Source organism: Bubalus kerabau, chromosome 1 (genome assembly GCF_029407905.1).
Source record: "Bubalus kerabau isolate K-KA32 ecotype Philippines breed swamp buffalo chromosome 1, PCC_UOA_SB_1v2, whole genome shotgun sequence".
In the NCBI taxonomy this organism is placed as follows: Eukaryota; Metazoa; Chordata; class Mammalia; order Artiodactyla; family Bovidae; genus Bubalus; species Bubalus kerabau.
The window spans coordinates 235,074,507-235,086,987 of record NC_073624.1 but is presented as its reverse complement, the minus strand read 5'-3'; the positions used below and the strand labels follow the sequence as shown (position 1 = coordinate 235,086,987).

Genomic DNA, 12,481 nt, shown 5'->3' with positions numbered 1-12,481 from the left:
AGCCACAAGATCACTGTCATTGCTCTGAGTTTTCCAAGGAAGCTTCTAATACACTTAATCCAGCACAGCTGTTCAAGCAGCTCTGCTGGAGAGACCTGCCTCTTGTGTGCTATTGTGCCGAGGGGCGGCTGATCCAACAGACAATGGCTCAGTACAGACTGTGTGTCGTTTACTCTCATTTTGTGACGATTAATTTGCTCGGGGACTAAGGGTGTTCAGTGGTTACATTAAGATGCAAAGAAAAATTAAACATTTATGCATCTTTTATCTCCTCATTTCAAGACAGATAAGTCCCATCAGTGTCTACAGAAGATATTTTCATTGACATTGTTTATCTGTTCCACTTGACTCCAAATTACACTTGAGAAACAAGAACTAACACACCATGGTGTTTTTATACAGAAGTGGTGACTACAGGAGACCAAGTATTAAAGAGAAAATATCTAGCCTGAGATTCCACTGCAGCATAAACTCAGTGAGATATGACACAAAGAATCAGGCCCAAACATGCAGGAGCACAATGAAGTCTTGGAAAAAGCCACCTGGGCCGCTTGAGTCCCTGCTTAATATGCAGCCCTGTGCAAGTTGGGTTTCATTTCCTGTGCCAGCTTTGCTGTCAAATCTAAATCACTGTGTTAAGAAGGCGTCTGAGGGCTAATCAGAAGTTACAGTCATAGCATGGAATGTAGTACATCATAACTGTCTGCTTCTTTTTTTAAAACTGCCCTTCGTGCCTTTAAGAGCCAGCCCTATTCTTAGGACAGCTCTCCTAAACTGAGAGGGAGACTGCTGTGTGTCCCATCAGCCTCCCCTGTTAGAATTGAGCACAAGGGAGGAGAAAAGACTTAGGCCCATACAATTGCCTGTTTTCTGATACTCCTCCAACTCTCCCACTTCACTTAGATCACGCATCTCTTTCATACTGGCTGCCTGGTCTTGATTTGATATCAGGCTTCTCAAGGTAGGGTGGCATAAAGATTAACTTTGGAACCAAAGAGAGCTGCATTTGAGCTCCATCACTTACCGTTTATATGAACTTGGAAAGTTACCTAACCTGATGGATCTTGTTTTTTCAACTCATAAAAAGGGAATAACATTGCCTGTCCCCACAGGATTGTTGTGTGAATTAAGTGAGATATTTTGTGCAAAGCAGTGGGTACAGTGCCTGGTGGCAGCAAGGGTTCAATAACTGGGCTACTCATGATGCCTGACTATACCAAACACTGTATTAATCCCAGAGCACACTTTGAATAAGCATTTATTAGCAGTTATCACACGGTCCTGAGAATAAGTGATCTCTCGGTTTTTATTTTATTCAGCATGAATTGCGCTTTATTGAGCACATATTATGTGCTAGGCCCTGCTGCATGTGGTTTGTGTCTTAACTCATTGAATTCTCACACAGTCCAATCACTCTGTGGGCAGAGGGGTGCAGGCTGGTTGGGGAGGAACACACACCCAGGCAATCTGGCTCTGGCACCTGCCCTCTTAACCTCACTGTCTCTGCCCAGGAGCAGCTGCTACTTCTTCTGTAACCAGAAAAGCAAAATATTTTTTAAGTGATTTAAAACAGTAAATACACACTCACTGAACCATTGTCAGCTCTCATCTGAATTTGTAAGAATCTGATGACTGAGAGATTGACACTTCTTTTAATTCAGATGAAAGTTATCGAGAGCCGGGTGTTAGGTACAAGGCAAGATACTGTGGGAAATATAACAGAAGAAATGATGTCTTCCCTTCAGGGCCTTTAGATTTGGAAGATGAGATATTATTGCCAGTAGCTGACATTCATTTAGTGTGTGTCGTGTGCCCACTGTGCTAAAGGCTTTCTCTCATTCAATCCTCATGACAAATTGATATAATAGGTATGATTAATACCCACGAGGTGCAAATGAGGAAACCAAAGCCTTTAAATCTTAATAACTTGCTGGGGGTTCCAGGAAGAAAAGCCTGTACAGGCTAAATGCCACGTGGCTGCCACAGGCAATGATTCTCATCCATCTTTCTCTTCCCCACTGTCTTAAAAAGCAGGCCACCTGGTAAGTGCTTGAAACATTCCTGGCAAAGTGCATACCCACTTTTCAATAAACTCCCATTGCTAAATATCTGTGCATTTACCAGACATTAAACTTTACATGCACATGATTACAGTTAGTAAGTTCTAAAGAACTTCACCTTTGGAGTTTATGGGCCTCTACCAGCATCTCTTCGCCCACCTTCACTTCAGCATTTGGAGATGGGCCTGAAATGGAGAGGGCACTGCCATCTCCTGCTCTCGCCTCCTAATTCTCAATTTCGAGATTTCTCTTATACCTGATTTATGGCCTGACAGGGCTCATTCTAGCCCACAACCTTGAGCTTGTAAAATGCACAGGAGAAACTTTACTAATGACTGTGTTCGTCTTAATGCACTGTAGGGAATTTTTTAAGTGAAAAAGGCTCAAATAGTAGGGACATTTTAAACAGCCAATTATGAATAACAATTGTTTGATGGCCCAGCACCGCAGATCTTCCAGCTCATTCGGTTTTCATCTAATTAAATGTTTCATTTCCACGGGCAGCATGCGGTACAAACTTGTGTCTGCTTTTGTCAGCAGGAGATAATCAATAAGAAAAATGTGGATGCATTTCAGCATTTATTAGCAGCTCAATTGGAAGTTGTTTTATTTTAATAACATCCTTGCCTTCATTCTGTTCAGGATAAATCGACAGCTTTGATGAATAAAAGACGACAGAAAACTAGTTTATGTTATCCCATTAAGAGTAAAGAAATCAGAGAATGAAAGGGAGCTGAGAAAGAAATTGAAAAACACTTTAAAGATGCATTTTCTGTTACCAAGAAAAGGGAGAAACAAACAAAAATGCCTTCCATTCACTCTAAAGGACAATCAAACCTATCTGACTTCAGCTAGATATCCCTCCTAAGACCGAAACAATAAACTCCCTCATCCTGAATCTTTCTACCACTTTTATTTGCAGATCATATTTAGTAATTCTTGGTTAACTTCCATTGGAGCTGTAATATTGATCAGAAAGGGGAGAACCAGGTACAAAATGTCATTTGTTCACCAGAAATAAGCTCAGATGCCCAAAGCTCATATCCTTAAATAGTAGACAAGCTGGTAGGGTAGGATGCCTTAGAACAAATACACAAGGTCCACCATGGTGAGGCATTTACAAGAGCCTTCACACCTTGCTAAGTGGAATTTAAACTGATCTGTGGGCCAGAAGACCTCTCTTTGAAATCTCGCTTGGCATAACCAACCATCTACTGGACAATGCCATGTGAGTATCTCTCAGGCATCTCAAATGTAACATCTAAAAATCTGAATGTTTTACCACACTGCGACACCACTTCACAATCATTAGGGTGAAGATTATAATTTAAGTTATTTAAGTTATAATTATTATTTTTAAAAATTAATAAATAACAAGTGTTGGAAAGGAAGTGGAGAAATTGGAATCCTTGTGCACTGTAACACGTGCAATGTGAAATGGTTCGGTCACCACGGAAAACAGTTTGGTGACTCCTCAGGCAACTGAAAACAGAACTACCATACAACTCAGCAATTCCACTTCTGGGTATAAATTCAAAAGAAGTGAAAGCAGGGGCTTGAGCAGATACCTGTACAACCATGTTTGTATTAAATAACAAGCAATAAACAAGAGCTGAAAAATGGAAGCAACCCTAATGTCCATCAATAAACGTATGAGTAAATAAAACATGGCATATACACACAATGGAATATTATTCAGCTTTAAAAGGGAAATTCTGACAGCATGGATGAACCTGGAAGATACTATGCTGAGTGAAGTAAGCCAGCAACCAAAGGACGAATACTATATGATTATATGAGGTACCAAAAGCAGTCAAATTCATAGACAGAAAGTAGAAGGATAATGGTTGCCAGGAGCTGAGGGGGAGGAGAGAATAGGTAGTTAGTGTTGAATGGGTATATTCAGATGGGGAAGATGAGAAAGTTCTGGAAATGTTTAGTGGTGATGGTGGCACACATTGTGAATGTACTTAGTGCCACAGAAGTGTACAATTTTAAATGGTTAAAGTTGGTAGAACCAATGGTACCCCTTCAGTTACCACCACCATTGCAACCTCAGCTGATACAACCACAGTTACAGACGGATCCTCTTGGTATTATATAAGTAAGAAGGATTGCAGACAGCCTGAAATTGGACAGAAGAAAATCTAGACATGCATGTTTCAGGGTTCAGTAGTATACTTCATGTTTCTTACAGATAATTCACATTCAAAATGATGAGACATTTCCTCTTTGAACTGTATGGTATTCCTTACTCATTTACATTACAAAACTAAGACCATGTGATAAGCATGACTGAGAGGTTTAATTTTTATAAACAAAAATAGCTATAAAATACAAAGCTGCTGTTGCATGCAACCTTATTGCAATCAGTATATCATTCCTGTGGCATTTTCTGTCACATTATATTGTGAATAAAATTTTTCTATAGAAATTAAATGATTTAAAAACTCACATATATGAAACATTTAATGCTTTCCAGCCTGCTTTATGGCTGGTTTTGTTATTTGATGTGTTAATTTGAGCAACTTAATTTACTTTTAGTAGTCTGTGTAGATAACTAAAAAGCCCAGTTAAGTATTTTATTATTTCAGGCTACTTATGCCATGCTTGGGATGTTGTTTGAAGGAAAGAAAAATACATTTAACATATTTCTGCACCTTCATCTTCTAAGTAAACCTGTGGATGATTTGATGGTGGTAAATGAAAATATTTCTTGTACACACATACCAAGGACATGCTTGTGGCTAAAGTGAGTTGATAATGTTGTGCAAAGGATAGTTGTCACCAACTCATTTCTTTATAGTCCATAATGAAACCAACATCTTGTATACTGTTAATTCTGTAAACAGATGCATGTTCAAAAGATTATGGTCTTGTAATCTTAATCTAATATATTTTAGATATTTTAATTTTTTCCCTCTTGGGAAATACATTTAGTATAGTGTAGAAAATACTTCATGACATTTTCATATAAGGTTATATAACTTTTCATACATAAACATGAAATTTCTTGTAGAAAATTCTTTAAACCAAACATTTTAATCTAGGACTTCAATTTAATCTGTCCCTTGAATCTATTTTTATGTGGCCCTTAAAAAAACATATCCAAAAATCCATTGCTAATATAGCAATAAAAATACTTTGGGTACTGACAGCCTCTTTGGAGTATGTATATATAAAGTTGCAAACTTGTATTCATATTCTTTCTGTGATATGTTGTACTAAAATCCAAAGTGGCTTTTGCACCGTTTTGTAAAACAATTATTTTCCTTTGATGTTGGTACCAGATTTGCTGTAAATGACTGCTGCTTTGGAGGTTAAACATTTTGTTAGCAAAGTTACAACCAGAACACTAAATTACGGATAAAATTTTCAGAATTAAGTGGCATAGGTAAATTTTGATAGGATTTATTCAAAATTTGTTCATTATCAAACCATGCCCTTTTTTTTTCCCAGAAAGGAAAAAAAAATGTGGGTTTTTGTTGCTAGGTTATATTTTGTGTAGTAAAGAAAAATTTCTTCAGTCCATGTTGTAATCTTCATACTGCAATTTTAAGGTTGTCTAATGTATACTATAGTAAATAGATGATTTTGAGATTTGATGCTCCTAAGAGTTTGATTTGCTCCATTTTTTCCTAAAATAAATACTGTCTTTCCCAAAAAAAAAAAAAGGTAAATTTTATGAGATAGATATATATATATATAAAAGCTTCCCAGGTGGTGTTAGTAGCAAAGAACCCATGTGCCAATGCAGGGGAAATAGGAGATGAGGTTTCAATTCCTGGTTCGAGAGTACATATACATACATACATAGGTACATACGTCCATGGGCTTCCCTGGTGGCTCAGACGGTAAAGTGTCTGCCTGCAATGTGGGAGACCCAGGTTCGATCTCTGGGTCAGGAAGATCCCCTAGTGAAGGAATGGCAACCCACTCCAGTATTCCTGCCTGGAAAATTCCATGGACTGAGAAGCCTGGTAGGCTACAGTCCATGGGGTTGCAAAGAGTCGGACATGACTGAGCGACTTCACTTTCACATACGTACGTACGTACGTACATACATACAAGGTGGTGCTAGTGGTAAAGAACATGCCTGCCAATGCGGGAGACATTAGAGACATGAGTTCGATCCCTGGGTCAGGAGGATCCCCTGGAGGAGGGCATGGCAACGCACCCTAGTATTCTTGCCTGGAGAATCCCATGGACAGAGGAACCTGACGAGCTGTAGTTCATAGGGGCACACAGAGTAGGACACAACTGAAGTAACTGAGCATAACGTGTGTGTGTGTCTGTGTGTGTGTGTGTGTGTATCTTGCCATGATTTAAAAAAAAAAAAAAAAAACTGAGTATTGCAACTCCCAGACATAGCTGTCCTCTCTAATATTTCCCACCTGAACATACAGTGCATCCATTCACCCAGCTTGCTCTAACCAGAGAGCTGGGAACCAGTCCTGGTATCTTTCCACTCCTACCTGGTATCCCTGTATTAGCTCAGGACCCACCTGCTCCGGGCAATTCCCCACCAGCAGCTAGACCTAAACTGGGTCCTGCCACGCCTCAGCTTCAAGTTTCCCCTTGCACTAAGAATCCCATACGCACTCCTCTCTCTGAAGCCAGCTGACCTCACCAAAATCTTGTGCCACATTCTCCCTCACTCTGTACTTCCATACTTCTCCTCACACTCTGTACTTCCAGTAGTTCCTCAGACTAACTAGGTTTCATCTTTTGCCCAGAACATTCTCCCCTCATCCTTTGCAAGCCAAACACTCCTCAGATTTCAGGCCTCAGCATAAATGGAACTTCCTCGAGGGCTCTTCACAGAGTCACAGTGCAAAAAGAGTGCCTCTGCTCTTCCCTCAAGTGCTCTTTTCTTAGCCCCCTGACACTTTCTGCATGTCTCTATTTGTATATCTCTCACTACCCGGGAGACAGTCAGATGCCAGAGGTTATCAGCCAAGTCTGCCTTGATCCATAATCCCAGTACTTACTGCAATGCTTGGTGCATAGTAGATACGTATTTGTCGATGAGTGAATAAATAAAGGAATGCATGCTCTTTTAAATCACCCAAAAAACAGTAAGCATAAACCCTGCCTTTAACTAAAAAACCTCCACCCTTTACTTTCTTAGACACACGGACAGGCCTTTGTACGGTGCCCTGAAACACTGGGAGTCCCACCTCCACTCTCTCACATACCTGCTCATAACTATTGGTGTTGGACGTTTGCTCCCAATGGCACTCTTGCAAAAGAGCCTCGCTTTTCTCCAGATGTTGATGAGAGAGATGCCTGTCGTAGGTAACTGCTTGAGTTGTTTCCTGCAATGATATAAGTCCACTGACAAGCCTTAAAGCTGTTCCTGCACTTGGTTTTCAATGGCACGCTGCCTGCTGTATTAGTGAGCAAATTCCTTGAAACAACATGAGATCGACAATATTGATGGAATATAAAATCAGGTCAGTGGCTGCCAAGCACCCCAGAAAGGTCCTGATTCCTTACCCCAGCAGTAATGCTGAAGCCTGCGGCTCCCCGGCCGTTCTTCCTGCCTTTGGCAAGCCATCTTCCCCTAGGTAATGCTCCAACAAAGAGTAACTTGGGTAATGACCAATGCTACAGTGATTATTATTGTTATCATGGACTCTATTTTATTCTCACTTAATTAGTAATTATTTTAAATTACACGGCAGAAGAGCTGCTACAATGGGTGTTTCCTGGCAGTCAGGGGCTAATTCTCCATCACTGCAAAAATATGGGCTATTTTCAGTTCAGCTGTTAAGACAGTGTAGTGATGAACGCCTCTCACCGCCATATGGTGCAGTCTAAACCTAGTGTCTCTTCACAACAATGCTTTCACTTCTATTACCATTAGAAAGAAATATGTAAAGACAGCTTTTTCTCTAAACCGAGCTCCCATGCCAGCAGGGCCCCAAGTATCCTTTGGAGGAAACCAAACAACCCCACAGCACAGATCAGTGTTCCTTTCTGTGCTCCCCTCAGGGACCCTCAAGTTCACAGTTGATATTTAACTGGCCATAAAACATACTCGTCTTCTACTGGACTCACGAATCTGATAACAAACCAGGAATGAAATCTCAAACCTGCGGGGCTTGCCAGCGGTCAAAGTATGTGAAGTTACTTGGTAACACCCTGCTTTTGCATTTTTGACATTAAGGAGTGGCTTTATTTCTACAGATAAATATGCTCTCCTCAAATCACTGAACCCAGGGAAATAATAAGATGAGCCTGGAAACAGCTTTTCATGTCATAAAGAAAGTCATCAAATGATGAAGAAATTCAAAAGGACACAGGAAGCAACCTGCAATGGCTTCTACTAGCCAGATCTGGGACATTTTAAGCATGAAATACTGATAGCAACAGATTAGGATACAGTGAATAAAGTATGAATCTATACTAACAGAAATAAATGAGAAGAGGAACTTCTTTATCATAAATAATAAATGCAAAAGGAATGATGATGGTTATTAGAAAATTACCACTTACTAACCTTCATAGTAACCTTTCAACAAAAAATATCAAAGATGTTAAACTCCAGTGAGTGAGAGATTGGTGAGGAAAGAGCTACTTACATAGTCTCAAAGTATCTCCTCCTAAGATACTTAATAATTACAAAGAGACTTTACAATAATTTTACAGTAGATTCACCTAGCAGTCAGCAGCACAATAAAGTGAATCAAAGTTAAAAACACCAATAACCAAACAGACATCACTTGCCACCTTGTGGAGTATGATTCAAAAAAAAAAGCATCTGTGACTTTCCAGTCAAAACATATAATCTGAGTCCAAGTCCAAACTGAAGGAGACTCTACAAAATGACTGGCTTATAATCTTCAGCCATGTTCACATCACAAAACTTAGAACTCCCATGTGACCCAGCAATTCCACTTCTGTATAAATAGTCAAGAGCAGTGAAAGCAGGGACTTGAACAGATATTTGTACACTCGCATTCATTGCAGCAATATTCACAATAACCAAAAGGTAAAACAACCCAAGTGTCCACTGATAGGTGAATAAGCAAAACATGATATAGTCATACAATGGAATATTGTTCAGCCTGGAAAAGGAAATTCTGACACAGGCTATAGTATGGATGAATCTTGAAGACATTATGCTAAATTAAATAAGCCAACCACAAAAGGACAAACAGTATGATTCTTATATGAGGTACTTAGAGTGGCCAGATTCATAGAGAAAGTAGAATGGTGGTTGCTTGCCAGGGGCTGGGAGGGAGAAACGGGGAGTGAATGTTTAGAGGATACAGAGTTTCAGAGGAAGAAGATAAAAAATTCTGGAGATGGATGGTGGTGATGCTCACCCAACAATATAAGTGTACCTAATGCCACAAAAATGTATACTTACAATAGTTAAAATGGTTAAGCTTTGTGTTACATATATTTCACCACAAATATAAAAGAATTCAAGCTTTGGAGTCAAACCTGGGTTTAAGGAGGAGGCGGAGATGAGTTTAGTACATAGTTCTGACAGTAATGACAGTTTCAAAGTTACGTATATGTATTTATCTCCAAACACCTCAAGTTTTATACATTAAATATCTACAGCTTTTATATGTCAGTCATAGCTCAGTAAAGTGGGGGGTTTTGTTGTTGCTATTTGTTTTTAATTTGGCTGTGCCATGAATGGCTAGTGAGATCTTAGTTCCCCGACTAGGGATTGAACCTGGGCCCCAGCAGTGAAAGTGCTGAGTCCTAATCACTGGACTGCCAGAAAATCCCCATTCAAGTGGTTTGGGGAAGAAAAAAACAAAAACCTGGGTTCAAATTCTGACTCTGCTACTTACTATGTGACCCTTAAGAAAATTATTTAATTTCTTTGAACCTCAGGCTTCTCATTTATAAAATGGGAGACAATATTCAAGTCCATGAGATAAAATTGTTATAAGGCAGAAAACAATATTAAACATTTAGCACAATGCCTGGCATGTAGCAAGCATTGGGTTAATATTAGCAAAAGGATAAATGCCACCAGACATGAGATAACGTGCTGCATGTGTTTAGAGAACCAATGCCACTTTGTGAGGTTGAAATATGTCTGCTGAGCAACAGTGCTAGAATGAAAAGCAGGTCTTTTATGCCAAGATGAAGAGTTTACACTTTGTCCTGAAGCCTGTGAGGAGTCACTGGAGGCTTGTAAGCAGTGGAGGGAGGTATTGGAGAAGAAGGGAGAGAGGGCAGAGACAAGTGTATATTTCACTTGGTCATGGGCTTTCTCCTCTCCATCAACACATAATACCACTGGCTTCAGGGAAAACAAACCATTAAGGGAAATGCCACATTTAACACTCTCACTTTGCAGTTAGCACCTTCACAGAACAGGGAACTTGGATATAAAAAAGTAACTAGCCTGCTAAAGACTGTTTTGCCTTTACCTCCCACTTGAATCACTGGGTGGAGGGTACACTGGCCTCCCATGCTTCTCTGACTTAGTCAGGGCTTCCCACTGCCTTCTCCATCTGTCCCTTAACCCATGCCAAGCTTCCTTTGGCCCCTTAACATCTGTCATGAGCAGGGCTGGGTCAGAAGCATCTTGCTTGGGTTACAACCTGCACATCAAGGATGGCCTGTGGCATATAACCTCATCTCGTTTCAACATTCTAATGTGGTCACATTTTCACCACTGTCACTAAATGTCATCTAAACAGGCGCACTTTACTGACTTTTCTATTTATAAGGCTTAAGCTTTTATGTGAAGCTCAAGGTAATGAAAGTAACCAAAAGCATGCATTTCTCCTGGGTAAGCTACATTTTTCACTTGCTTCTGCTCAGTACCCTAAATGAGATTTTTTTTTTTTTTTTTTTTACTGTTTTTCCCCTTGATTACCTAATAATAAACATTCCACCAAGAAAATATCAAAAATATAGAAAGTACAAAAGGAAAAATAAAAACCACCTATAATCTTTTCATCCAGCTATAATACTCTTAAAAATACTGGTATACATCCTTCTAGGGTTTTTCCCCCTAGTTTTCTACCTATGCATATTATTATAGTTTAAAAAATTACTTACGTTGTACACAATGAAAAATTTACATTTTAAGTAACACCTAGTAACTGGTCAACACTTCACATTGTATGTCATTAATAGCATACTGTGAACCTTACCCCTGTCACTCAAAACTGTGTTCTAATGACTCCACAGTATACCATCATTTGTGTATCAGAGCCCTGATCTCCACAGTCCAAATTGTTGCCTGCACAAGCAGTAGGCCTGGTGTGGGGTGGGGTCTTCTGGAATAGAAGACGACTTTTCTTTAGTCACACAATGGTGCCATTTTAGCTAGAAAATGCTCAAGCACACAGAGGGAACGTAACCTAGCCAGTTTCCTGTCATTGGAATGTTTTAGGTCATTTCCAGTTATCTTTATTATGAATATCTTTGTGCATATATTATGAAAACATTAACATGTGTTAATGAAAACAGTTTTTGAGGCTCTTTTTAATGCTGCTGGACTTCTACCAAGTGCTTCAGTGTTATTTTCTCTACAATTTCCCAATTCTAGATGTTTCCATTCTAATACTGGGCAATTAGATATGTGACAAGTGCACACTTTCAATGTGCAACTATTTGATTATTAGGGAGAATTATTTTTAGTAGTACTACTTCTTCTCTTAAAAATCCCCTATTCATATTCCTTGCCTGTTTTTCTATTGGAGTATCGGTCTCATTGATTTTAGGGGCTGTTTGTATTTCAAGAATGCTAACCCTTTATGTGCCGTATTTTTTTTTATGTGCCATATTTTTTAAATTTTATTTATTTGACTGCACTGAGTCTTTGTTGTGGTGTGTGAACTCTCAGCTGTGGCATGTGGGATCTAGTTCCCTGACTAGGACTGAACCGAGGCCTCTTGCACTTGGGACCAGACCACCAGGAAGTCCCTGTCATGTATTTTTAAAATATTTTCCCTAATTGTATGTTATCTTTCAGTTTTGCTCTGCTGTTTTAAAATTTGTACATCATTTTTAATTTGGAAGTAATAAAAATCTATCAATCTTTTCCTTATGTCTTCTGCCTTTACTTTGATATTTAAAAACCTTTCTCCACTCTGAGTCAGATTGATTTTACCCACATTTGTGTTTTATTATACACCTCATAACTGCAACATAGATTCTTCTAACTGGGTTTGGTTTATCGTGTTCAGAGTCTGTTGACCTGTGCTGAAGCAGGTGGCTGCTCTGGCTGGTGGAGCACCAGCCGGGATGGAGAAGTGATGACAAAATGAGGGGAACCACCTTCACCAATGGACTTGGACTCTCTGCGCCTGAATCCTGTTAAAACATAGGAAATTACATTTGGACCCCAAGTGCTTCTTTTTTTAAAACTACAAAGTATGGTACATACAAACAGAAGGATGTACAGTGTGATGAATAATCATAAAACAAATGTT

General features: G+C 39.3%; 1 non-coding gene across 1 annotated transcript; it reads right to left on the bottom strand.

Moving 5' to 3' along the window:
- Positions 1–720: 720 nt before the first annotated feature.
- Positions 721–859, bottom strand: LOC129642628 (small Cajal body-specific RNA 11). The gene has a single exon (XR_008709883.1). It is a non-coding gene; the product is annotated as a small Cajal body-specific RNA 11 (non-coding RNA).
- Positions 860–12,481: the final 11,622 nt, after the last annotated feature.